The sequence below is a fragment of the Bufo bufo genome, chromosome 5 (genome assembly GCF_905171765.1).
Source record: "Bufo bufo chromosome 5, aBufBuf1.1, whole genome shotgun sequence".
Classification (NCBI taxonomy): domain Eukaryota; kingdom Metazoa; phylum Chordata; class Amphibia; order Anura; family Bufonidae; genus Bufo; species Bufo bufo.
The window spans coordinates 537,874,532-537,902,512 of record NC_053393.1 but is presented as its reverse complement, the minus strand read 5'-3'; the positions used below and the strand labels follow the sequence as shown (position 1 = coordinate 537,902,512).

The 27,981-nt window shown below is 41.0% G+C and overlaps 1 long non-coding RNA gene across 1 annotated transcript; it reads left to right on the top strand.

The window, feature by feature from the left end:
* Window positions 1–74: 74 nt before the first annotated feature.
* LOC121002070 lies at window positions 75–26,290 on the top strand. The gene is made up of 5 exons (XR_005779209.1): window positions 75–86; window positions 13,206–13,211; window positions 13,695–13,702; window positions 16,672–16,676; window positions 26,158–26,290. It is a non-coding gene; the product is annotated as an uncharacterized LOC121002070 (long non-coding RNA).
* Window positions 26,291–27,981: the final 1,691 nt, after the last annotated feature.

The following is a 27,981-nucleotide window of genomic DNA, read 5'->3' as shown; positions in this document are numbered from 1 at the left end:
CAGCAACAGAACGGTATGCCATTGCACTGCTTCATTCGTGATATTCCAATTCCCTGGAATTCTATCTTATATATGCAGGAGCGTCTGTACAAGCAGCAGAATGTGATCAATGATTACGTCATGCACCAGAGCACCACAGCAGGGAGCATGTGATTGAGACCAGGCAGTGGCAGCTCATCAGGGACACGTGTCGTGCCCTTCGAAGAGGTTACCAGATTTGTCATTAGGGACAATGCCGGCATCAACAATGTCATCCCTTGATATTTATATTAGAACAAACGCTTACGGTGATTCAACAAGGGATTGTGGAAGAAGAACATCTTCCACATTTTGCTGGCCAACCTGCAGCTGTTTGGGACCCAAACAGACAAAGTTCCATGTTGGAGGAAGTGGAGTAGAATAAGGAGCTACCACTGGAGCAGAAGGAAGAGTAGGAGGAGAAGGAGTTGGTGGTGGAGGAGGACGAGGCTGCTGCTGATGATGATCATGATGACAACACTGGCTATGGAGACCAATCATTTTAAGTGGGGGCATATTTGGAAATCACTGGGTCCTCGGGCACACTGGCAAGTATGGCAAGCTGTATGTATGTTTGCTTATGTACTGACAGGCGTATCATTAGCATCAAGCAAACTAATGATTACTGGATAGCCATGCTTTTAGATCCTCGTTTTCAGAGTGGCCAGAACTGGCCCAGTGTGCCTTCTCTGTACAGCCCTAAATGAGTGTAGAAAATAGTTCAAGCACACATTTTTAGCGGCTACAGAACAGTAATATAGTTCTAGAGTCACCCAGTCTTCATCGAAAGACACAGACCTTGGTTCAAACTTCTGGAATAGTAATAAAGTTGCTACATCACACCGACTTCATAGTAATAAATAGCCACCGCTCTTTACTCTCGGGGTTGTAATGTGGTTACCATGTGATGCAAGCTTAAGGAAAATACATAGCGCCTGCTATCTACTCCCAGATATGCAATGTTGTCACTAGGGATGAGCGAATCGACTTCGGAGCAAGTGGTACCTTGAAACCGAACCTGAGTTCGGGAAATGGTTTTTACAGTAGAAATTGATTTATGAAGTTATTATGCGCGAGACTTTGCGAAGTAATAACTTTGGCTCATAGGAGCCAATACATTCTAATACTGCACGGGGGGCTCGCTCCGTACAGTATTCAAACAAAGTATTATGCGAATCGACTTCGGATGTTTCATTCGAAGACGATTCGCTCATCCCTAGTCGTCACCAAGTCGCCCAGCATTTTTTGGAAATGCAGAATTGCTGATCTCTATTCCTGGAGCTAAAGAATAGTTTGGATTGCTTCTGTTCTTTACCTTTGGAGCTGTAATGTAGTCACATAGCCACCCAGGCTTCATAGATATGAATAGCCCCTGATCTGTACTGTTGAAGTTGTAAATGTACTTACATAATCACCCAACATTTATCAGGAAGGCAAAATCTGGAGCTTTAATGGAGTAGTCCCTCCTAGAATGATAATGGAGTCACATAGTCTCTGAGGCTTTATGGAAATGCATGGCCCCTGCTCTGTACTCCTGAAGCTGCACTGCATTCCGAGGCATAAAGTCTTTATACAGATATATTGTCCCTGCTCTATCCTCTGATTAAATCACAGAGTAATGCAGGGTTTTCAGAAATGCTCTGTACTTTCATTGCTTAAATGTAGTCATTGAATCACACAGACTTCTCTTAACCCCATGATTTCGCTATTTTATACAATCCCTTATCAGTGCTTGAGCGGGAGTATTACAGGTCAGAATTGTACTTTTTATTTACAGTGTTTTTTATCCATAGCAATTTAATACTGAGTCCTAAAAGTTACATTTACCCGAAGTTTTCTAGCAAAAAAAGACTACAAAAAACTTCAGATTTTCTTAAGAAACCAACAAATCCAGGCATCTTATGGATAATGCTATTCCTAAGTATTGTGTTACTGCCATTAGAAGTCGAGGAAGAAACTCAAAATGACTCAGACCTAGTAGTAACAATGTTATATGGTTGTCTATCAAGTTCAACCTTTCTCTGATCTCAAAGATAGTAAAACAAGTGGCTACAAAGAGCATCTCCCTCTAGAGGACCCAACCTGTCACACATTACTTGGATAGCCGACTCATTTTAATGGGTACCATGCAATACTTAATTTCACCTCTAGGAGTGCTGCAGGGAAACTGAACACATGTTGCAAAGTTCAACCACAGATCACATGTTACACTGACAACCCATGCCCACTGCTGCATATCTCCACTGACCCTGTGTCTGTTACAGTTCAAGCACTTGAGCAGCGGACCCAAGAATTGTGTGTCTATTAAGGATATTCTTCATTGAATCTCACCTTATTCTGCAGTACTGCAAGGGTTAAAATCCTCTTTTGGATCTGTGTACAGCTGCTAAGTTATGTGCTAATCAGCTTCTGATATATATATCGGATGGTAAATTGCAGACAGAATTATTTACTAAGTCAACCGACAGGAACACGCTACTGACCTACAGCAGCAATCACCCTAGGTCCATGGTTAAATCCCTCCCATACTCCCAGTTCTTGAGGGTTAAACGTATCGTTTCTGACCCTGTGGCATCCAACAATACCTTGGATACACTGGTACATAAATTTGAGAAACGAGGGTATCCAATTAAGCTATTACAGGAACAAAAGAAATTGGTCAGTCAATTGAACAGGGATGACACTCTAAAAAGGAAGGCAAAACAAAAACAGATGACTAGGATTCCATTTATCTCCACCCACTGTGAACAGAGCGCCGACATAAGTAACATTATTCGGCGTCACTGGGGTATATTGGGCGGTTGTCTAAACACAGTCAAGGAATTCCACTCTCCTCCGATCATGTCCTACCGCAGGTCCAAGAGTCTCAAGGACCAATTGGTAAGGGCAGACGTGGGAACCCTGAAGACAGCGAGACAGCTGACCTTGACAGGTGCCAGTGTCGGCTGTTTTCCCTGTTTGTCCTGCGTAAACTGTAAATTCATTCTTAAGGGTAGAGCTTTCATGCACCCACGGACTGGGGTTTCATATCAGATGAGACATTATCTGACCTGTGACTCCAGTTTTGTTGTGTATGTTATCGTTTGTCCTTGTAATCTGTTGTACGTCGGTGAAACGACAACTGATTTTAAGACACGATTCAATAATCACCGACTTAGTGTCAGGAAAAAAAGACTGGATTTACCAGTATCTAAACACTTTGCCAACCAGAAACACACTGAGAAAGACCTAAGATTTTGCATCATTGATCATGTACCAATACCTAGGAGAGGTGGCAACAGGACTAGCCTTTTAAAAAAGCGAGAATTAAAATGGATCTACACGTTGGACTCCCTCCATCCACATGGTCTCAATGTGGATTACAAGGTTGGGGTCGGTTAGTGGCGTGTCTTGCCCTCTATCTTTGTATTTTTTATTGTCGATTGTCCCAGTGTTGATTATGTGACTTGTGTGTACTATACATAAATCTTCGTTTATTCTAATAGTCTTTTAATATTGTATGTTTTGTATTCCCTTCCGTGCACTTATGCTCACACTTTATCTTTATATTTACAGGTGTTATGCTGCGAGTTTGGGGTGATGATGGGCGGTGTGGCCTCCATGCTGACAGTGCGATCGTGATGCCTGGATACCATTGTCTATGCGAAAAACGACTTCCGTGTTCCCTCCAGAAGACTGTTTTTGTTTTTGTTATTTTCCGTTACATGTGTGGTAGGGGTCAAGAGGAGAGCCCTCTGAATGTTGTGGCGACAGGTTGTGGCGACAGGTGGGTTGGATCGGAGCGGCCGCGACTCTGTATTTGCGCACAGATGCGCGGCCGCTCTGTGGTCACGGCTGGCGGATCCACTCTTCATTGTTGTGGTATCCCTTAGCCGAGCCCACTTAGCCACTTTTGACACTCTGGCATTGTCCCATGCCAGTACCATCCCGATTCCACACTGCATCGGACTAAATTGTCAGCATGATCGTCAGGGCGACAGAATGGGCTGTTTGCCCTTATCCATAATGGCCGTCTTGGTGCGGTGACGTAGGAGCATATGCGTCAGGTGACGAGATTGATACTGGCCGGCAGCATGTATTACACGTCGTATTGATACTGGCCGGCAACATGTATTACACGTCGTATTGGCATGCGCAGTGGGGACCTAGGCACGCCGGACCGCACATGTCAGCAGCGACCACAACCGACCCTCATCCTGCATCCTCAGTATGCACCACCTGTAATAGTAAGCACGTGACACTTTATTTAATCATCTACAGTTGACACTGATCATATTATCAACTATGTAATTATAGAAATATCTCACTAAGTTTTATATTTATGGTAATAGTTTTTAAGCAATCAGGTGCACCACGATTGAACCACATTGCATTGCTGATTTTATCTGTATTCACATGTATGATGTATTTTGTATTTTGTTTTATTTATTAATTATGTTCACTTAACATGTAATTGGCTATGGCTAGCTATAACACTATATATGTTTGGATCTTGATCTGTACACACTGCTTGAGGAAGGCTCCTGTGTTAGAGCCGAAACGTCGCTACAGCCTTATGGGTAAATAAAGTTTTTTGCTATTTTATTTATTGGAGTGCTGCCCTTTTTCTACGTCTATATATATATATATATATATATATATAATGTGCTGTTTCTCTCTTTCTTTGACTGAGTAATGGGTTGTATAGCTTGCAAGTTTCTGTGAAGATGTGCCGTATCTGTTTGTTTGGCCATGTGCAGATTCTAACCCTCTGCTGCTTGTTCTGACCTGTGCCTGATCAACCTACTGCCTCTGAGCTGCCTGCCCTGACGTTCGGACTTGTTTCTCAGATGTCCACAAATTCTGCCTCCCCTGACCTTGGCGTGTTACTGACTATGAATTTTTTCCTAAACCCTCAGTGCCCCATATTGGTATCTCCAATCTCTGTAGGTCAGCTGTCACCACAGAGGGACTACTCCAAGAGGTAGCAGCCTGGTTTCTCCAGTGCAGTCCAGCAAAGTTCAGATTCCTATATAGGGTTAAAAGGTGGATGCCAGCGGACTACTAGGACAACGGCTTTACGTTTAGCTCAAAGTCAAAATGGTTGGTTGACAGAGTGGCTCCACACCCACTGATGCTTACATCACAGATAATTGCTAGAGGTCCTATCAATGGTGCAGTCTGTGATCATTTGCTTTTCTACGAACCCTTGCAACAAAAAGGAATTGTCCAAATCAGACAACGACTTTGTCTGTTTAGTCACCAGAAATTCAGTGGGATGAGATCTAAAAATCTTTTGTTGGAAAACACAGAGAGTTGACAAGGGTCGAGAGGTTTGCAAGAGTCAGCACTTTAACTCAGTTCAGTATGGTCCAATCCATTGTCCTCATAGATGGAGATAAACTCCACCTTTGAAGAGCCACCACAATTTTAGCAAGCAATGGTTTACCAAATCTAGTGTGCTGGCTCTATATTGGTCGGACAGCTGCACCCATTGCTCACACATTGTCTCATATCTCTGCCTGTCCCAACACAAGACTCCATTGTGGCCCTGGCTAGATAAAAGAAGAGATGTCACTAGAGCACAGATGGGTAAGTATGTGATACTTTGCATCCTGCTGGTCGTCCGTCATGGAAGACTGACAAATGTGCAAGCTAGAACAGATATCTACATGATGAGACTAGGAAGAAGTTGTTCAAAGTTCCAGGTGGAATCCCATATGTCTCTGATTTTATGTTAAAGATCTGATGGAACAATTCAATGCTCAATAACAGATATTTCTATGGAACGTTCTGCAGTTCTCTCTCCACTTTGAAGTGAATGAAAGCCTTGCCAAATCTATTCTAATTTCTGTGCAGCATGTGCGCGTTGTAGATGTGTTATTTCATTTTTATTTATGTATTTGATACATTGAAATTAATTAGAAATGAGTTGGAGATGAACAGTAACTGGAAACATTTTTCCCATTTGATCTAAAGCTTCAAGTGCAATATGGAAATACATAAAATTTTTGATCAAAAACCTTCATTGCGACGCACCTGCTCCTTTTTTCTGGCGTATCAAAGCCTCATGTCATTTTACACAAACATATTCCTTTTAGCAGGGCACATAACATACTGTATAAATAACTAAATAGATTTACTCCTAATCATATTTTTATTTTTCCACATGATTCGACTTTATTCTAGATAGAAAAACATACTATCTATTTTAGATTGTAGGGTCAAAAGCTAAGCAATAAAATTTAGTTGACAAAAACTGGCCTATCCTGTGGGGTGTCGGAACCTTGCCGGTCAGATATTGATGATGTCATATCCTGAGAACGCTATCCTTGACAAAAGGTTCTATGCTATATACACCACATGCTTCAACATCACATCCATAGGTTTCAAAACAGAGGACCCTAACCACCCTCCTGCTGCAGCAATGGTCTCCAGTCTTCTAAGAAGACTTCCCATTACTTTTTGGAATTTGGCCTGTTGAGGTCCAGTTAATCAACAGAACATAAGAGACTTAAGACACTTGATACCTAAATACTAGAGGAGCCCAAGATGCTCGGAGGATCTGGCATAATAAGTTCTGGCAGTGCTGACTAGGGTTGAGCGAACCCGTGGAAGTTTGGGTTCGTCGGGTTTGGCAGAACTTCAGGACCCTATCTAAGTCAATAGGAACCCGAACTTCACTTTATTATTTTCCGTTATAACATGACCTGTGGTGACTTCACCGCGCTCACCATTTTGCAGGTCCTGAAGAGGATACCGGCTGTGCGATCGAGTGAATGAGGTGAGGTTTTTTTTTTTACCCCCTCAGTAGACATTTTATTTAGCATTCTGTTTTTAAGAATGCTGTTATTTTCCGTTATAACCATGTTATAACGGAAAATAATAAAATCACCCGAACACCGAACCCGAACCTGAACTAGTACAGGAGATGAACCATAATGACCATCTTCCACCAGAATAAATGCTACTCATGGTCAATTCTAGTGTCAGGTGGCCATTCCACATGAAGTTCTGCTGAGCTTCAATGTGTCTTGACTGACTCCAGCCTAGTCTTTGTTCTTGGCTCCTATTTCCACATTGGTCTTTTAGGCAATTTTATAGTTGGAGAGGGGCTGTGTAGTATGTGCTCTATGTCCTGAGTGCCAGGGAAAGTATCAACAAGCCATTCTGTCTTGGCCAGGGCATTCAGCGAAATGTCCATAACTTCAAGTTGAATCTCTTCCCCATGTTCAGGACAATATAGTTACAACGCTGCCTTTAGCTGGTCTTCTCATCTTCAGTTCCTTGGTAAATCTTCTAGCCACTGCCTGGCTATGGGTCTGAGTTTGTACCCCAGCAATGACTATTTCATGTTGCCCTTCATCCACTCAGAACAATACCCCAAAACATTGCTTCAATGGAAGCAGATCACTCAACTGCTACAGGGATTACAATGTGAAAACACTACATTTTCCCCCACTAAAGGTGAAAACAGTGTCACGTGCCGGAGGCCCAAGGCAGACCTCTCGGACGTCATGCAAACAGGGCACAGGCAAGATTTAGAACAGGGACCAACATAATACTTTATTACACATGTAATAAAATAACATGACAGTAAGATATGCAGGTTAGGCAATAGTGGTAGAACTACCACAGAACTAAGTGCACCGGCAGACCAGAGCAAAACCCAGAGGGCGAAGAGCCAGTGAACCACGTTCTTCACAGAGCCCCTGGAAGTGAGGATGTACTGGGCAAAGGGCTCAATGGTCGCACCTCCAGGAAGGTTCCGGTACACTTGGCCACTACCTGCAGAGAGCCACACTGGTGCAAGCACCAGCGGAACAGGCAACAGAACTGGAACCCAAGCAAACATAGGACAAGGAACAGACAACAAGACAAACGGGAACCAGCACAGAAGCAGATGCCTGGACCCCATGCAGAATGGAAGCATGGCGGTTTCAGGCAGAGCTGCACACAGACTAGAGATCCTCCCTCCGGAGAACCCAGGGACCCTCTCATGAAGGCAGGACAAACACAGGAACAGAAGCAGTAAGGCACTGCAGGACAGACAAGGAACAGACAAGGTCAGAAGTAATAGGCACTGCCAGGCTGGACATGAAATAGGCAGGATCGGAAGAAGTTTAGCACTGCCAGGCTATCAGACGCAGTTGGAGCACAGCTAGGCTAGAAATGTAACAGAGTGGATCCAGACGGAAAACAGGTAAATCAAATAAAGCCCAGCCCCAAGAGCCGTCCGTACATTTATGATGCCTGATTACAAGATCGTTAAAAATGCTTTCATATGTCAAAAAATTAAAATAAAAGTTTCACATAATTAATATCTCATTATTTAACCCATTCATTGAACATTGTAAAAATTAAAAACTAATACAGTGGAAGGGAGGAGGAGGCTGCGAGCCCCACCTATAACAGGCCATGGGACACAGGCTACCAGGTGCACCAGAATGTTACCAATGACAAGCGTTAGCACAATCAATACATGTAAAGAAAAATCACTGAATAAAGTGGCCTAAATGGGAGGAATAAAGTCTTACTATGGAGGTATGTAGTAGTTTGGCTGTGAGTCGGTCCTTAGCACCTATCAGACTGTGTTCACACACAATAGGTAGTTTAGCGGTAGGACCCACGCCACACTGAGATAACTTGACGGGGTGCGCAGGGCTCCGATATATTCCTGACTGCAATATATTGGCCAGTGGCAACTCTAGGAACAATATATAGTGGGGGCACAGAAGATACCACAGTCAAAAATGGGGGGGCACTAATAATTTTCACCACTTTCAAGAGTTTTCCTTTCTTCCTCGGTATTGCTTCAGATCTGAGAAAGAGAGAAACACTCTCGAAAACTTTTATTTATAGTTTAAAGCAGTTTCAGCAAACACCAGGGCTGTGTAAATAATCCCATATGTTAAACATGTCACTAAAGAAGACCAATGGACAGACGCTCACAGGCTTATTCACAGAAGGTGAAGAGTTTGGAGAAGGGAACAATCTAGGACAACATAACTGAATAGGAAAGTGAGCTGGATTGGAGAATTTTTTTCAAATCAGCCATGTTGTCCTATATTGTTCACTTCTCCTGACTTCTCCAAATTCTTAACTTTTTTGTGATATAACCCTGTGGGTGGTGTTGGTGTGTGCAACTAATACTACTTACCATGTACCAATTTTACACAGCCGGCCACTTCCTACCTACATGTACTTAAAAGTTAAAATTAGCCATTAAACTAAATTACATTTATAATAAAACAATTTATTTACTGAAGAAGCTATTCAGTCGTCTGCTGTGCCATCCTCTGCTTGTTTCCGCGGATTCTTTCCCCTCCTTTCAGTCTCTTCTCAGTGCGCAGGTGCACTGTTATGGGGGATCTGTGGATGACACACTGTTATGGGGGATCTGTGGATGACAAACTGTTATAGGGGATCTGTGGATGGCACTGTTATGGGGGATCTGTGGATGACAAACTGTTATAGGGGATCTGTGCAGGACACACTGTTATGGGGGATCTGTGGATGACACTGTTATGGGGGATCTGTGGATGACACTGTTATGGGGGATCTGTGGATGACACTGTTATGGGGGATCTGTGGATGACACTGTTATGGGGGATCTGTGGATGACACACTGTTATGGGGGATCTGTGCAGGACACACTGTTATGGGGGATCTGTGGATGACACTGTTATGGGGGATCTGTGGATGACACACTGTTATGGGGGATCTGTGGATGACACTGTTATGGGGGATCTGTGGATGACACACTGTTATGGGGGATCTGTGGATGACACACTGTTATAGGGGATCTGTGCAGGACACACTGTTATGGGGGATCTGTGGATGACACTGTTATGGGGGATCTGTGGATGACACACTGTTATGGGGGATCTGTGCAGGACACACTGTTATGGGAGATCTGTGGATGACACTGTTATAGGGGATCTGTGCAGGACACACTGTTATGGGGGATCTGTGGATGACACTGTTATGGGGATCTGTGGATGACACACTGTTATGGGGGATCTGTGCAGGACACACTGTTATGGGGGATCTGTGGATGACACTGTTATAGGGGATCTGTGGATGACACTGTTATAGGGGATCTGTGGATGACACACTGTTATGGGGGATCTGTGGATGACACTGTTATGGGGGATCTGTGCAGGACACACTGTTATGGGGGATCTGTGGATGACACTGTTATGGGGGATCTGTGGATGACACACTGTTATGGGGGATCTGTGCAGGACACACTGTTATGGGGGATCTGTGGATGACACTGTTATGGGAGATCTGTTGATGACACTGTTATAGGGCATCTGTGGATGACACTGTTATGGGGATCTGTGGATGTCACTGTTATGGAGATCTGTGGATGACACACTGTTATAAGGGATCTGTGGATGACACTGTTATGGAGATCTGTGGATGACACACTGTTATAAGGGATCTGTGGATGACACACTGTTATGGGGGGATCTGTGGATGACACTGTTATGGGGGATCTGGAGATGACACTGTTATGGGGGATCTGTAGATGACACTGTTATGGAACATTTGCTCCCCATGTAGTAATTTGCTGCCCACTGTCCCTTCAATAATATGATCCTCCTGTGCCCCCCAGTAATGTTCCCTAAAAGTTGGCACTTGGCAGTGGCACACAAAAAAAATAAAGCTAATACTTATCTTATGTCCCAGACTCCTGGCGCTCACTCGACTCGATACTAGGCAGGCGTGCAAGTCCTGGCACAGGCGCGCGATGACGTCATCACGCCCGCCTGTGCCGGGATTTTACTACCACATAGGCTTCAGGTGATCGGCTGGGCAGGGAACTATGCGCTCCCGTGCCCCTCCATAGTTTGTGGGTGCCTGGGCGGCCGCCGGCCTGCGTTTTTTTTTAAAGGGGAATCAAGGTGGGGGGGGGGGCACGCGGGGGGGGGGACAAGGAATAAACCCCTTGTCCCCCTGTAGCGACACCTATGATATTGGCTAAAGTTAAGCTTTTAACATCAGCGTGAGGGTCTAGCCAGTATGATCAGTCTCATATTATTGTGGTGCACCTTTTTTCAGTGATTTATGTAATAATAAGTAAAACATAATTAAAAAAACTATATAACTTTAGTATGACCGTCAATGAAATAAGCGTGACATCTCATTCTTTTTTCCCATCCCCTCAAGAAAGAGTTAAGTTAAAGGGGTTGTCTGGGTTCAGAGCTGAACCCGGACATACCTCCATTTTCACCCAGACAGCCCCCCTGACTTGAGCTTTCTCCCCTTTGCCCTGCACTAAATTGTGCCGGGCAAAGGCATTTTCAGGAGTTCCTGTGATGTACCAGGGCTCTCCATGGGGCTGCCAGGAACCCCGGTGACGTCACCGGCACTGATGGGCGGGATTTAGCGCTGCCCTAGCCAGTAAAACGGCTAGGGCAGCGCTAAAGCACGCCCATCAGAGCCGGTGACGTCACCGAACACACTGCAGGGCGGAAGCTTCGGCAGTGTAAACAGAAAAGCCCGTGTCCTGCGCAATTTAGCTCAGGGAAAGGGAGCGCGTCGGAGCATGAGATGCTCCGATGTTAGCCTCAGGGGGGCTGCCTGGGTGAAAATATGGGTTTGTCCAGGTTCAGCTCTGAACCCGGACAACCCCTTTAATCAATAAATGATATTTACCCCAAACTGGTGCCAATGAAAAACAAAACTCATCCTGCAAAAAGCAAGCCCGCATACGTCTAGGTTGACGAGAAAATAGGGAATAGGCTGCATTTTTAAAGGGGTTGGCCCGTCTCACATATTGGTGGCATATCTCTAGGATATGCCGCCAATGTCAGATAGTCCCTGGGACTCGCACATCTGTAGAATGGGGCCTCAAAGTTAACGAGGGCTCACCGTGCAAGCGCTGCCACCCTCCATTCTATGAGAGTGCCGAAAAAATAGCCATGTGCTGGCGCCTGTAGAAGTGAATGGAGAGGTGGCTGCGCTTGCACGGTGCATTGTCCATTCACTTCTATGGGAGTCCCAGCAATAGACAAGCACTTGCTCGGCTCTTTTCAGAACTCCCATAGAAGTGAACTGAGAGCAGACGGAGCATGCGCAGTGCGCTCTCCTTCGCTTTGGGGGCTCTGTTCTAGAGATAGGTGCAGGTCCCACCTCTGATAATGGTGGGATATCCTAGCTACCTACCACCAATGTGTGAGATGGGCCTACCCCTTTAAGGGGTTAAATACCCACAGAGCCTGATGGAACTATAGGACGGGTTTATTTCACTTGTTACAGTGTAATGCACATTAAAGCAATGGGTAATTATGCAGAATTTATCTTGTATCCTTATTATCAGCCTCAGAATGATACATCGCACGCGGCATCTTCTGATTGGTCTGACTTAATGTTTCCTGGGGAGGAAATGTTACTTTGTTTCGAGATCCTTTTGTAAATATTTTCGTGTCAACATAAAGTAATTTTATTACTCTTACATAGAACTGAATTAGCGTCTACCATCAGAAAATCTATGTACATGAGAAGCTGCCTTCACTTTATTAAATCCATAACTTGAGCTTCCAAATATCTAATCGTCAATTAATGTATTCAGAGGTAGCAATGCCCCACACATGAATTAAGCCTTTTACTATACTTTTGTTGTGTGTTTGTAACTGTGTGACAAATATAAATTCTGCTTAATGTGTAATTTAGCCTGAATCCGTTTTCATATTCATTCGGATTAATTGTGGCATCGAGAGGAACCTACAGTATTTATTTTAGAGGATTAGCTCCATCTAGTGGTCATAGCCATGTAGTGAGCCCGTTGCTCCCATAAAGTTCACAGCAAGAAAAAAAGAAATAAAATGGTCCAATAAAATCAAATGAATGTTAAAAGGTTTGTCCGAGTGTATTGATGATGGATCCCCAGGACAGGTTATCAGTATCAGATGGGTGGGGTGCGAATTTCAGCACCTTCATCGATCAACTTTTAGAAGGGGTGAGCACTGCAGCCTCTTTGTGGGTTAGTGATGTCACGTTCATCGGTCAAGTGGCCTAGGCACGGCTCGATTCTATTCGAGTGAATTGGACTGGCCTGCAATACCAAATACAGCCTCGATCCAATGGACGGCGCTGTGCTTAGCAGGCTGTGAGGAAATCTAAAATGAGAAAAGTTAGGATTCTCGAAATGCCAAAAAGGAAAAACAAGTCTTATGATCCTTAAAGGGGAGGTCTAGTATAGTGTCTTTTTCATATATTCTGTTCAGGACCCTCATCTCTTAGCCAGAGTGGAGAGCGATTGCAAAGAGCATCCGTTGCTTTGGAGGACCCGTCCTGTTCTGCATTACACAGACAACTTATTGATGTCAATGGGTCTTGTGTGATACCTCATTTCTCCTGCGGAGGTGCTCCAGCGGAAATTAACGCTTACTGTTGGGGTTTCCCCAGAGATTAAAGCTGATCACCAGAGGTCCAGCAGCGGTAGACTTTGTAATCTGCTTATTGTCAGTGAAAAATCCATTTCAGTGCAAAAATGGCCAGGTCTTTGAGAGGTTAATGTTTTGCTTCTGCTGGACCAGGGTCCTTCCTCTGGTACAGCTTTCTTCACCTGGGACAAAGATTCAATTTGCTATTCTAGACCTATATGTAAATACCATGGCCAAGTCAAACTGGTGCTTGGTACATTCAACCTGAGGAAGGTCTACATGTCTGCAGGAGCAAAACAGGAGAAGAAGTTGCACCTGGGATCCGTCCCTCATAAGAAGATAGAAAAACTGTATGGGGCATGTGATGGTCAGGGGGCCACACATGATGAACCCGGTGGTGAACCTGCTACAGATTTGTAATTCATGGCTAGTATGCATTTCTCCTGCTGAGAGTTTAGGTGTCCCGGTCCTATTTTAGACACACAGGCCCACATGATGCAGTTTACGGTAGATTTTAGCATCCGTTGCTAATGTTGTAAGTGATGACGTGCGACATCTATACCTGCTTATAGCACTCAACCGCAGTATAAGCCGTAGAAGTGTACACCAAATTGTGCACAGGTCTCATTTACTGTACTTACGCTAGGATACAAAGCGTCGCCTTTTGCATGTTCATATACATTGAATCCTGTTTAAAGACTTTATTTGAGATTTGACTAGTAGCTGCTTTGGTCTATGGATAGTGACTGCAGTTTTGTACCTATGACACTCGCTGACCTGTTCCATGTGCGCTTGGCAGCTGAAGGCATCTGTGTTGGCCCCATGTTCATATGTGCCCGCATTGCTGAGAAAAATTATATTTTATTATATGCAGATGAGCCTCTAGGAGCAACGGGGGCGTTACCATTACACCTAGAGGCTCAGCTCTCTCTGGAACTGCTGCGCCCCTGTGCACTTTGATTCACAGGTTCGAGCTGTGTAAACATCATCAAGGCAAACGTTACTTGACTCAGGTCAGGCAACAAGCTTGGTGTTTACAACAGTCTTCTGCAACTGTAATCCCACCACTATACAATGAAGGCCTGCAAATCGAAGGGTGGCTTTATCCTGTAATCCCTATGCTGCATCAAGGTCCAATTATGCTTTACGCTTTGTCACCTTGAAGACTAAACCTGGTAGATCTTCACTTTTCTCCTTGGGGTAGAGCATTGTGCTTTAAGGCACTTAGAACCAGGAGGAGGAACCAGCCTACCATCCTTAGCTCCTGCGAGCCTCTCTAATAAATAGCTTAACGCACTTATTTTTGACAGGAGGGTTATCCTTTAAAGTGGTGCTGCTCATAGCAATGGTACTGCTTGTGACTCTACGCCATGGTCCTCCTCCTGTGTAGCAATAGCACATGATCCCAAAGACACAGGACATACTGACTCCTTCCCCTCCCAAGTCTGTGGAGAGAAAACAGTTAATATGCAAACATAGTATAGTACCTAGGCTTCCTAAACTAACACAGGTCAAAATGACCATTTTATACTTTTGAGTCCTCAAAGGCAGTCCGGGAGAGCAATGCAGCAAGAGGTGGCTAACTATCTAGCTAACGGTACTATTTAACCAAAGTCCATTCAAAAAGTGCATCAAAAATCATCTTGTTTGTTGCTCCAAACAAAAAGATTCCATACAATGGGTGAAAGTGCTTGAACGTTGCAAAAACTTGTCACAGTTGAGGTCACAAAGAACTCAGGTACTCGTTTCACTTCATTCTTTGCGTTTGTGGCTTATAACATTCCATAACAGATCTCAGTTGGGTCTTCTTTGCTTAACCTGAGAAGAGAAGGCGCAATAAATACCACGTTGGAACAGAGGATGGGAGTGACTTTTGTAGGTGAGAGGCAGGAGGGTGGCTCTGTAGGGCCCAAACATTAAAAACAAACAAACAGAGACCAGTCTCAGGTATCTCACCCTCCTGAAGCTCAACGGGCTCCTTGGTCTCCAGCTTTACTGAAGAACTATAGGCCTGGTCAGAACCCATGGCCTCTTTTGCAGCAACTGGATCCGGAGGTGTGAAATCCTCATTGCTGTCGTCGTAGGCTATTATGTTCTCTGCAGCTGTAATTCCAGTAGAGGTTTCATCTGTGATCCTCTGGTGTCCTCTAGTGGTGGAACTTGGAACTGCAGGTAGTGCAGGAACTTGGAACTGCACATGTAGGGTTGCCACCAGGCCGGTTATTTAGTGCCCCTGCCAGTGCTGGTAATTTGTAGCCCTAATAGTTTCACAATGCTCCTACCTGGATACTGTCGCTCCCCGGGGTTAGGCTTTGTAGCAACAAAGGAGTTGCAGTTGGTGGAGTAAGTAGAGTTCAATGGTTATTACTTAAATAAACTTGCAATAAACTTGTGTCATCCAAACAATACTTGATTTTTCTCTTGGCTCCCGCAGACTAAGGGTAAACTGGCAGGTAAACTCAAACACTTTGCTTTATCTCTCTGCTACGGTGCTAATCTCTGGCTTCAGGCTGGTTACTGGACCCTCTAGAGTTTCTGGTACCCTTGAGTGAGCTGTCTTTAGCTGTTGACCCCCTCGTAATACTCAGTCTATGAACTGCCTGGAGTTGGGGTTCTTTCCAAGCTGCTCCCACTGGAAGACTACTGCAGCAAGAGGGGAGAACTTCCCCCTCACTGCGTCATGTCTGGTCCCTTTGGACTCTAAAACTCAATTCCCCATAAAGCTTCCTGCAACCTCTCCCTTGGTGGGAAGCATGACTAGCCCACTTCTGGCCAAAAGGAGGGAAAATGGAATGGTTAGTTCCATTCAATTTAAAGGTACTCTGCCAGATACATTGCCACCTGCTGGACAACCAGGCACAGTGCATGAAATACACTACATAACAGTTATATAGCAATATTATAAAGGCCCAGTATCAGAGGATACACAGATGACATTATTTGCTCACCATTAGAGACAGTAGATAGATGTAAGAATAGTAGTGCTCCCTCTGGCGTACAACCTGAGAAATAGGTTCTAAGCTTGCTAGTTTCTGCAAACTAGCAAGTGTCTGCCTGTGTACCAACTCTATGCCTGTTTCCTGGATATTGACCTTCTGCTTCCTGACCTGACATGTGTCTAACCTTTAATACTAACCCTTCGCTGCCTACAATGACCTCAGACTGTTTATCAGATTGTTCCTACTCTGAATGCCCTAACCTCGGCCTGTCCATGACTACAATTTCGCCTTATCTCCTGTGCACTGCACCAGTTTCTTTGACCCCTATGGGTCCAAAGTTCGGGTTTGGGTTATCGAAGAATCCCGGTATGGATTCCACTACCACGGACCATAACGGAATTTGGAATCCATAACGGGATTCTTCGATAACCCAAACCCGAACTTTGGACGAGGAACTTAAAAAACAAGTTCGCTCAACACTAGTTAGCTGTCGATCATACAGAGACTACTCCAGGAGGCAGCAGCAGCTGGTGGTTTACAGTACAATTTACAGTACAACTAATGAAGACAATAAGAGCATGCGGAAGACTTTTATGTAAAACATGCTGATTTTGCCTTAAATTCCTTGAGGGTTTGGAATGAAATCCACTGCAGAAAAAGTATTCTTGATCCCTGATGTCAAGTTGCATATCTTTAATAAATATAAAAGTCAAATCAAATGCCATAAAATTGAACTGCTGAGCAAAAATTTTTAACATTGTTAAGAAAACAAATTGTAAAGGCAAACCAGTAAATCCGTAACAAATTTTGAACCATTTAATCTGTTTTGTGACCGGCTCTCATGGCACGGACACTTAATGCATGTAATTCACATAATTAGGGAGCAAAGGCTACAAGTTATACAGAGAAATTTGTCTCTAGTGGAGACGTGGTGTGGGCTAGTTGAGCCACGGTTATACAGTATTTCACTAAAATGATGTAACTTACTCATCTTTCAGATCTGTACAGTAAACTGATCGTCATCTGAAACATGTTCTTATTCTGAAAATGAATGACATCAGGTCCCGGCACTGAGCAGATTTCATGAAAAAAAAGTATTTACTCCCAGACGTGCTGTATTTTCTGTTCTTACTGATAAATGTAAATCGTATGCTGGGAGTCTAGGTCTGGTTTCAAAAAGTTACAAAACATGGCTGTGAGACTTTGTGTCTCAATTTGGAAAAATCGTAGGTAGGTTTAGACTTGTGAAATTTAAAAAACAACATGTGGCATTTCATTAATTTGTTAAAAATTACGCCAATGCAGACGGAAGATAAATTGACTTCAAAATGAGACTCATGATGAATTTGCACCTATAAGTTGATTAAGAGCATGACAAATGTACAAGCTACTATATAGCTACTATAATACTGCATTGTATGCAAAAGAATATAACAATAGCATTACTGCCTCCTAGGTACAAGAACATAACTACTGTAATACTGTTCCTTTGTACAAAAATATAACTACTATAATACTGCCGCCTATACCCAAGAATACAACTGCTATAATACTGCTCCTATGTACAAAGAATATAACTACTATAATACTACTCTTATGTACAATAATATAACTACTATAACTATAATACTGTCTACTATTTCCAAGACTATAACTACTATAATACTGCTCCCATGTAGAGGAATATAACTACTATAATACTGCTCCCATGTAGAGGAATATAACTACTGTAATACTGCTCCTATGTACAAGAATATAACTACTATAATACTGACTCCTATGTACAAGAGTATAACAACCATAATACTGCCTCTATGTACAAGAATATAACTGCTATAATACTGCTCCTATGTACAAGAATATAACTACTATAATACTGCTCCTATGTACAAGAATATAACTGCTATAATACTGCTCCTATGTACAAGAATATAACTACTATATTACTGCTCCTATGTACAAGAATATAACTACTATAATACTGCTCCTATGTACAGGAATATAACTACTATAATACTGCTCCTATGTATAAGAATATAACTACTATAATACTGCCTCCTATGTACAAGAATATAACTACTATAATACTGCTCCTATGTACAAGAATATAACTACTATATTACTGCTCCTATGTACAAGAATATAACTACTATAATACTGCTCCTATGTACAGGAATATAACTACTATAATACTGCTCCTATGTACAAGAATATAACTACTATAATACTGCTCCTATGTACAAGAATATAACTACTATAATACTGCCTCCTATGTACAAGAATATAGCTACTATAATACTGCTCCTATGTACAAGAATATAACTACTATAATACTGCTCCTATGTACAAGAATATAACTGCTATAATACTGCTCCTATGTAGAGGTATATAACTACTATAATACTGCTCCTATGTACAGGAATATAACTACTATAATACTGCTCCTATGTACAAGAATATAACTACTGTAATACTGCTCCTATGTACAGGAATATAACTACTATAATACTGCTCCTATGTACAAGAATATAACTACTATAATACTGCCTCCTATGTACAAGAATATAACTACTATAATACTGCTCCTATGTACAAGAATATAACTACTATAATACTGCTCCTATGTATAAGAATATAACTACTATAATACTGCCTCCTATGTATAAGAATATAACTACTATAATACTGCTCCTATGTACAAGAATATAACTACTATAATACTGCTCCTATGTATAAGAATATAGCTACTATAATACTGCTCCTATATACAAGAATATAACTACTATAATACTGCCTCCTATGTGCAAGAATATAACTGCTATAATACTGCTCCTATGTACAAGAATATAACTACTATAATACTGCTCCTATGTACAAGAATATAACTACTGTAATACTTCTCCTATGTACAAGAATATAACTACTATAATACTGCCTCCTATGTACGATAATATAACTACTATAATACTGCTCCTATGTACAAGAATATAACTACTATAATACTGCTCCTATGTATAAGAATATAACTACTATAATACTGCTCCTATGTACACGAATATAACTACTATAATACTGCTCCTATGTATAAGAATATAACTACTATAATACTGCTCCTATGTACAAGAATATATCTACTATAATACTGCTCCTATGTACAAGAATATAACTACTATAATACTGCTCCTATGTATGAGAATATAACTACTATAATACTGCTCCTATGTACAAGAATATAACTACTATAATACTGCTCCTATGTACAAGAATATAACTACTATAATACTGCTCCTATGTACAAGAATATAACTACTATAATACTGCTCCTATGTACAAGAATATAACTACTATAATACTGCTCCTATGTATAAGAATATAGCTACTATAATACTGCTCCTATATACAAGAATATAACTACTATAATACTGCCTCCTATGTGCAAGAATATAACTAGTATAATACTGCTCCTATGTACAAGAATATAACTACTATAATACTGCTCTTATGTACAAGAATATAACTACTATAATACTGTTCCTATGTACAAGAATATAACTACTATAATACTGCTCCTATGTATAAGAATATAGCTACTATAATACTGCTCCTATGTATAAGAGTATAACTTCTATAATACTGCTCCTATGTATAAGAATATAACTACTATAATACTGCCTCCTATGTACAAGAATATAACTACTATAATACTGCTCCTATGTACAAGAATATAACTACTATAATACTGCTCCTATGTACAAGAATATAACTACTATAATACTGCTCCTATGTACAAGAATATAACTACTATAATACTGCTCCTATGTACAAGAATATATCTACTATAATACTGCTTCTATGTACAAGAATATAACTACTATAATACTGCTCCTATGTACAAGAATATAACTACTATAATACTGCTCCTATGTACAAGAATATAACTACTATAATACTGCTTCTATGTACAAGAATATAACTACTATAATACTGCTCCTATGTACAAGAATATAACTACTATAATACTGCTCCTATGTACAAGAATATAACTACTATAATACTGCTCCTATGTACAAGAATATATCTACTATAATACTGCTCCTATGTACAAGAATATATCTACTATAATACTGCCTCCTATGTACAAGAATATAACTACTATAATACTGCTCCTATGTACAAGAATATAACTACTATAATACTGCTCCTGTGTACAAGAATATAACTACTATAATACTGCTCCTATGTACAAGAATATAACTACTATAATACTGCTCCTATGTACAAGAATATAACTACTATAATACTGCTCCTATGTACAAGAATATAACTACTATAATACTGCCTCCTATGTACAAGGATATAACTACTATAATACTGCTCCTATGTACAAGAATATAACTACTATAATACTGCCTTCTCATTTCTATGCTTCTCTCTGTAAGTTTTTTTACTGATCGTCCTCTTGTATTTATGATACTGTAATTGTCTTTTCCAAGTCTCATTAGTATACATGATCAATAAGCTAAAATATCATTTTTGTATTTTATAAATCAAGTAGAAAGTTTAGTTATGATATAGTCAAGTATAAAATTAATTCTGGTTTGTTTTAATTCCAGACCTTAAGCCAATAAAATATCATAAAAATAATGAAAATGACGATGTTAATAGTCGGCTCTCAAAAGTCTGCCATTAAGGGCTTTGTCTCACTTGAGTAAGTGGCTTTTATCATGTAGATAAAGTTAATACAAGGCACTTACTATTGTATTGTGATTGTCCATATTGCTTCCTTTGCTGGCTGGATTCATTTTTCCATCACATTATACACTGCTCCTATGTACAAGAATATAACTACTATAATACTGCTCCTATGTATAAGAATATAGCTACTATAATACTGCTCCTATATACAAGAATATAACTACTATAATACTGCCTCCTATGTGCAAGAATATAACTAGTATAATACTGCTCCTATGTACAAGAATATAACTACTATAATACTGCCTCCTATGTACAAGAATATAACTACTATAATACTGCCTCCTATGTACAAGAATATAACTACTATAATACTGCTCCTATGTATGAGAATATAACTACTATAATACTGCTCCTATGTACAAGAATATAACTACTATAATACTGCTCCTATGTACAAGAATATAACTACTATAATACTGCTCCTATGTATAAGAATATAGCTACTATAATACTGCTCCTATATACAAGAATATAACTACTATAATACTGCCTCCTATGTGCAAGAATATAACTAGTATAATACTGCTCCTATGTACAAGAATATAACTACTATAATACTGCCTCCTATGTACAAGAATATAACTACTATAATACTGCTCCTATGTATAAGAATATAACTACTATAATACTGCTCCTATGTATAAGAGTATAACTTCTATAATACTGCTCCTATGTATAAGAATATAACTACTATAATACTGCCTCCTATGTACAAGAATATAACTACTATAATACTGCTCCTATGTACAAGAATATAACTACTATAATACTGCTCCTATGTACAAGAATATAACTACTATAATACTGCTCCTATGTACAAGAATATAACTACTATAATACTGCTCCTATGTATAAGAATATAGCTACTATAATACTGCTCCTATATACAAGAATATAACTACTATAATACTGCCTCCTATGTGCAAGAATATAACTAGTATAATACTGCTCCTATGTACAAGAATATAACTACTATAATACTGCTCTTATGTACAAGAATATAACTACTATAATACTGTTCCTATGTACAAGAATATAACTACTATAATACTGCTCCTATGTATAAGAATATAGCTACTATAATACTGCTCCTATATACAAGAATATAATTACTATAATACTGCCTCCTATGTACAAAAATATAACTACTATAATACTGCTCCTATGTATAAGAATATAACTACTATAATACTGCTCCTATGTATAAGAGTATAACTTCTATAATACTGCTCCTATGTATAAGAATATAACTACTATAATACTGCCTCCTATGTACAAGAATATAACTACTATAATACTGCTCCTATGTACAAGAATATAACTACTATAATACTGCTCCTATGTACAAGAATATAACTACTATAATACTGCTCCTATGTACAAGAATATAACTACTATAATACTGCTCCTATGTACAAGAATATATCTACTATAATACTGCTTCTATGTACAAGAATATAACTACTATAATACTGCTCCTATGTACAAGAATATAACTACTATAATACTGCTCCTATGTACAAGAATATAACTACTATAATACTGCTTCTATGTACAAGAATATAACTACTATAATACTGCTCCTATGTACAAGAATATAACTACTATAATACTGCTCCTATGTACAAGAATATAACTACTATAATACTGCTCCTATGTACAAGAATATATCTACTATAATACTGCTCCTATGTACAAGAATATATCTACTATAATACTGCTTCCTATGTACAAGAATATAACTACTATAATACTGCTCCTATGTACAAGAATATAACTACTATAATACTGCTCCTGTGTACAAGAATATAACTACTATAATACTGCTCCTATGTACAAGAATATAACTACTATAATACTGCTCTTATGTACAAGAATATAACTACTATAATACTGCTCCTATGTATAAGAATATAGCTACTATAATACTGCTCCTATATACAAGAATCTAACTACTATAATACTGCCTCCTATGTGCAAGAATATAACTAGTATAATACTGCTCCTATGTACAAGAATATAACTACTATAATACTGCCTCCTATGTACAAGAATATAACTACTATAATACTGCCTCCTATGTACAAGAATATAACTACTATAATACTGCTCCTATGTATGAGAATATAACTACTATAATACTGCTCCTATGTACAAGAATATAACTACTATAATACTGCTCCTATGTATGAGAATATAACTACTATAATACTGCTCCTATGTACAAGAATATAACTACTATAATACTGCTCCTATATACAAGAATATAACTACTATAATACTGCTCCTATATACAAGAATATAACTACTATAATACTGCCTCCTATGTGCAAGAATATAACTAGTATAATACTGCTCCTATGTACAAGAATATAACTACTATAATACTGCCTCCTATGTACAAGAATATAACTACTATAATACTGCTCCTATGTATAAGAATATAACTACTATAATACTGCTCCTATGTATAAGAGTATAACTTCTATAATACTGCTCCTATGTATAAGAATATAACTACTATAATACTGCCTCCTATGTACAAGAATATAACTACTATAATACTGCTCCTATGTACAAGAATATAACTACTATAATACTGCTCCTATGTACAAGAATATAACTACTATAATACTGCTCCTATGTACAAGAATATAACTACTATAATACTGCTCCTATGTATAAGAATATAGCTACTATAATACTGCCTCCTATGTACAAGGATATAACTACTATAATACTGCTCCTATGTACAAGAATATAACTACTATAATACTGCCTTCTCATTTCTATGCTTCTCTCTGTAAGTCTTTTTACTGATCGTCCTCTTGTATTTATGATACTGTAATTGTCTTTTCCAAGTCTCATTAGTATACATGATCAATAAGCTAAAATATCATTTTTGTATTTTATAAATCAAGTAGAAAGTTTAGTTATGATATAGTCAAGTATAAAATTAATTCTGGTTTGTTTTAATTCCAGACCTTAAGCCAATAAAATATCATAAAAATAATGAAAATGACGATGTTAATAGTCGGCTCTCAAAAGTCTGCCATTAAGGGCTTTGTCTCACTTCAGTAAGTGGCTTTTATCATGTAGATAAAGTTAATACAAGGCACTTACTATTGTATTGTGATTGTCCATATTGCTTCCTTTGCTGGCTGGATTCATTTTTCCATCACATTATACACTGCTTGTATCCATGGTTATGACCACCCTGCAATCCATCAGTGGTGGTCATGCTTGCACACTATAGGATAAAGCACCAGCCTATGTGCGCTCCCACAGTCCCGGCCAACAGAGAGGCTGGAAACTTTTCCTATAGTGTGCAAGTACGGCCATCACTGCTGGATTGTAGGGGGGTCGTAACCATGGAAACGAGCAGTGTATAATGTGATGGAAGAATGAATCCAGCCAGCAAAGGAGGCAATATGGACAATCACAATACATTAGTAAGTGTCTTGTATTAACTTTCTCTACATGATAAATGCTACTTGCTGAAATGAGACAACCCCTTTAAAGGTGTGATAAGAAAAGGAAAGAAGAATTGTGGCGGTTGTACTATGAGTCACATTAGGCCAACTCTCCAGCAAACCAAGCTATAATGGTGCCATGGGTGGCATTGTCAGACAGCAGGGTTGCTGTTTGACATCTGGGTCCTGCCGCCTTCTAGTACAGTGCCGCATTGTCACCGCATTGTGCTGCGCCTTTTTGTTAGAGTAGGTCCCACTCAAAGATGTGACCTTGGCGTGGTGGGTGGGCTTATGCCTTTTGATCAAAACGTACAGTACACTAATGCCTCTTGTACAGCATGCAGTATGGGGGGCTGTACACTTTCATATGGCGCTGAGAAGTGAGTTTAATTAAATCAAAGCATTGTGGATGTGCGATCCAGTTCTGTTTTTCTCCACTTGATATATGCAAGCTATAATGGTGATTTAAGCCTTATGCACACGTATGTGTGCCCGCCATTCCGTACATTGGGGACCGCAATTTTCAGTCCCCGATGCACGGGTGCCATCCGTGTGGTTGCCGCAGACGGATCCAGACCCATTCAACTTGGAATGTGCAGCGGAGCGGACCGCAGGGGCAACATGTGAGGCACAGTGGGCCGATGGGGGTAGTAGTTCATCTACTCACGGTTAGCAGAGCCTGCCTGGGTCGACGTGCAGTGATGAGGAAGACAGCACTAAATCCTCTGGGGCACTCTCTATTGCATGGAACACCAGCCAGATAGAAGTTGAGGTGCCCTTGATGGTAATAGGTACGTTTAGGGTGCTTTGGTGGCTGGGCCCTTCTGTTCGTGACACCAGCACCATAAGGTGCAATTAGGAGATGAAGTGGAATGATTAAAGAGGCAGTAGTTGAATTAAACAGGAACTTTGCTTGTAAATTGTAATCTTGCAATAAGTATCCTCCAATAGCAGCACCTTGTCATACATCAAGATGGTAGAAATGCAAATCCCAATAGCAGGCTCAGTAAGGTGGTGTAGGTAGGTTTCCAGCTCAACTGTGTAGGAGTGATGATCTTACTATACTTGTGTATAGGAATTCTCGTGGGGCTCGGCCTGCGGGGGACCCCATTGGAGTAGCGGGACAGGTCACGCATGTGCCCGCGGATTCTTCGGTTCTGACTCCTTTGCGGGCGGACACGGTTCCAGCGTCCGTGCCAACGCGTATCCATGCTGGGCCGCTTGAGCGTTCGTGTGCACGCTTGAGAGGAGGTTCGCAATGGGTTACGCAGCCGAACGTACACGCATCTTATTCGTTACGCCGGCCGCTGACGGGGAATATACCTGTACATAAACTGTAGTAGATTAGAGGGCAGGCATGGGTTAAGTGATCAATGACCAGCCAAGGCCGCACAAGTGTCAGGGATTAAGATCATTATATGGCCTATGAGGAATAGACACATGGCCCTCTGTGATTGGCTAGCAGGTGTTAAAGCGGTGATCTCCCTGGCTGGTCAGTGCCCTCTGTTGTTTTGACAACTCGGCTGTATGTTGCTGTTCACATTCTTCCAGAATACCTGTGCCTGACCTCTGACACCCTCAATCCATCTGTAGAGACTGCCTGTGGGACACTTCTATGCGGAACAGTTTGTCTCGTGTTGGGCCTCGGATCGGACCCTGGAAATGTCTCGTCCCTAGATACTACGTTACACGGACTATTTATGTGCATATGAACTTTGGCCTGGTCTGGCTGTCCCTTGTGAGCTTTCCTGCACAAGTTATTATTTGGATTGATTACCTGCATATGATTTCTGGTCTGGACTGTACTGCCGTCATTTAATAAATCCACCATTGTTTAAACTCTGTCTGGTTGTTTGGGGTTCTGCACCATTACAACTTGGTTCCTGATCTTGCTCTGATTACTCAGCCTTTCAATATAGTGTGGATCCTATGTAACTAAATATTCAGCACTTAGCAATTCAACAATATTCTGTTCTTCCGTGATTCAGCAACCCAAGGGCGGTCTCCCTCATGGCAGGCAAACTCTCTGCTCCATTCTTTGAAAAGGTTGCACAAGATACCGCAATTATTCTCTTAATACCTGGAAGGGATCCCTGGAAGGGATATTACAGTAAAGGAACAATAAGTCCTAGTCTTGGACTACAAAGGTTGCAGTAGTATGGTCCCCTGGGCTAGGCCCAGGAGAACAGAGCCAAGTCTGTCTCCTCTCCTCTCCTCCTAACTCCTCACCTCTAATATCTCACTAACTTCCTGTGGCTGACCTAAATAAAGGATGTTACAGAGACCTCTAGTGTTGGATGTATGTAATACATTCACCAGCCTAAAATAGGAATTCAGCAGCTGTGACAAAGGAAATGCATAAAATGGCATGAAATGACATATAGCAATTTGGAGTGTTCCCATCCAACTGGAGTGGGACACTACAAATGTTCTATTTTTTTGCGTAGGCAAGGAGAGGAAACTCATGGAGGCACTCCGTAGTGCTTCCGTGGCGTTCCTTGCCTCCGTTCCGCACCGCTCCCTCCGGAATGTGGACCCATTCAAGTGAATGGATCCGCATCTGTTATACGGTGTGCACATGGCCGGTGCCGTATATTGCGGACCCGCTGTTTGCATGAGGCATTAAAAACACACAACAAAAAACCCACTAAAAATTGCCCTTAAACTTGTACAAAGAAAAAGTAGGGTAGAAAATAAGAATTTAAAAGAATGGTATCCGGACACATGTTCCTACGACACAGTGTATTATTGAAGTATAAATTGAAGCTCCTGGGCCCCAATGCAAAATCCAAAACAGGGCACCCACTTACCAAGCACCATTTATAATACTGGTGACTTCTTTTGGCGCAGAACCTGAGTGCAGCTGTTACCGCTACATGCTCTGCAGTTAAGCCTATGCTCTACCACTTTGTATCGACAATCCTTTTTGTATTGCACCTTGCTGACCAGTAGGTGTTTTCATATCCTGGTAGGAACATTTGCAGCTACCGGGCCGCAGGGGCTATATGTGAGTGTTGGTGGGCCGATGGGGGTAGTAGTTGCATACTCTACTTCTGTAGAGCTCCCCGGGCCGGTGTGCAGTGAATGGAAGGACAGCAACAGTTCCTTCGGGGCACACTCTGTTGTCTAGATACTCCGGCCAGATGGTTGTTGAGGCGCCCTTGGTGGAATGGTTTAAGGTGCTGTGGAGGCAGGGTCCCTGGTGTTCGTGATGCCAACCCTGTTAGGTGCAAAGGAAGCTGGTAGAAAGGATGAGGAGTCAATGGTTGTAAACAAAGGAACTTAGTGCAGTACATTTACATGGCAACAGTGACAACCCATATGATGCATACACAATTGGCTTAGCTGCAATCCTAGTAACAGGCTGGATAATAGGTGCATTGAGATTTGGCTGGTATGAGAGAGTTCCCTTCTAAC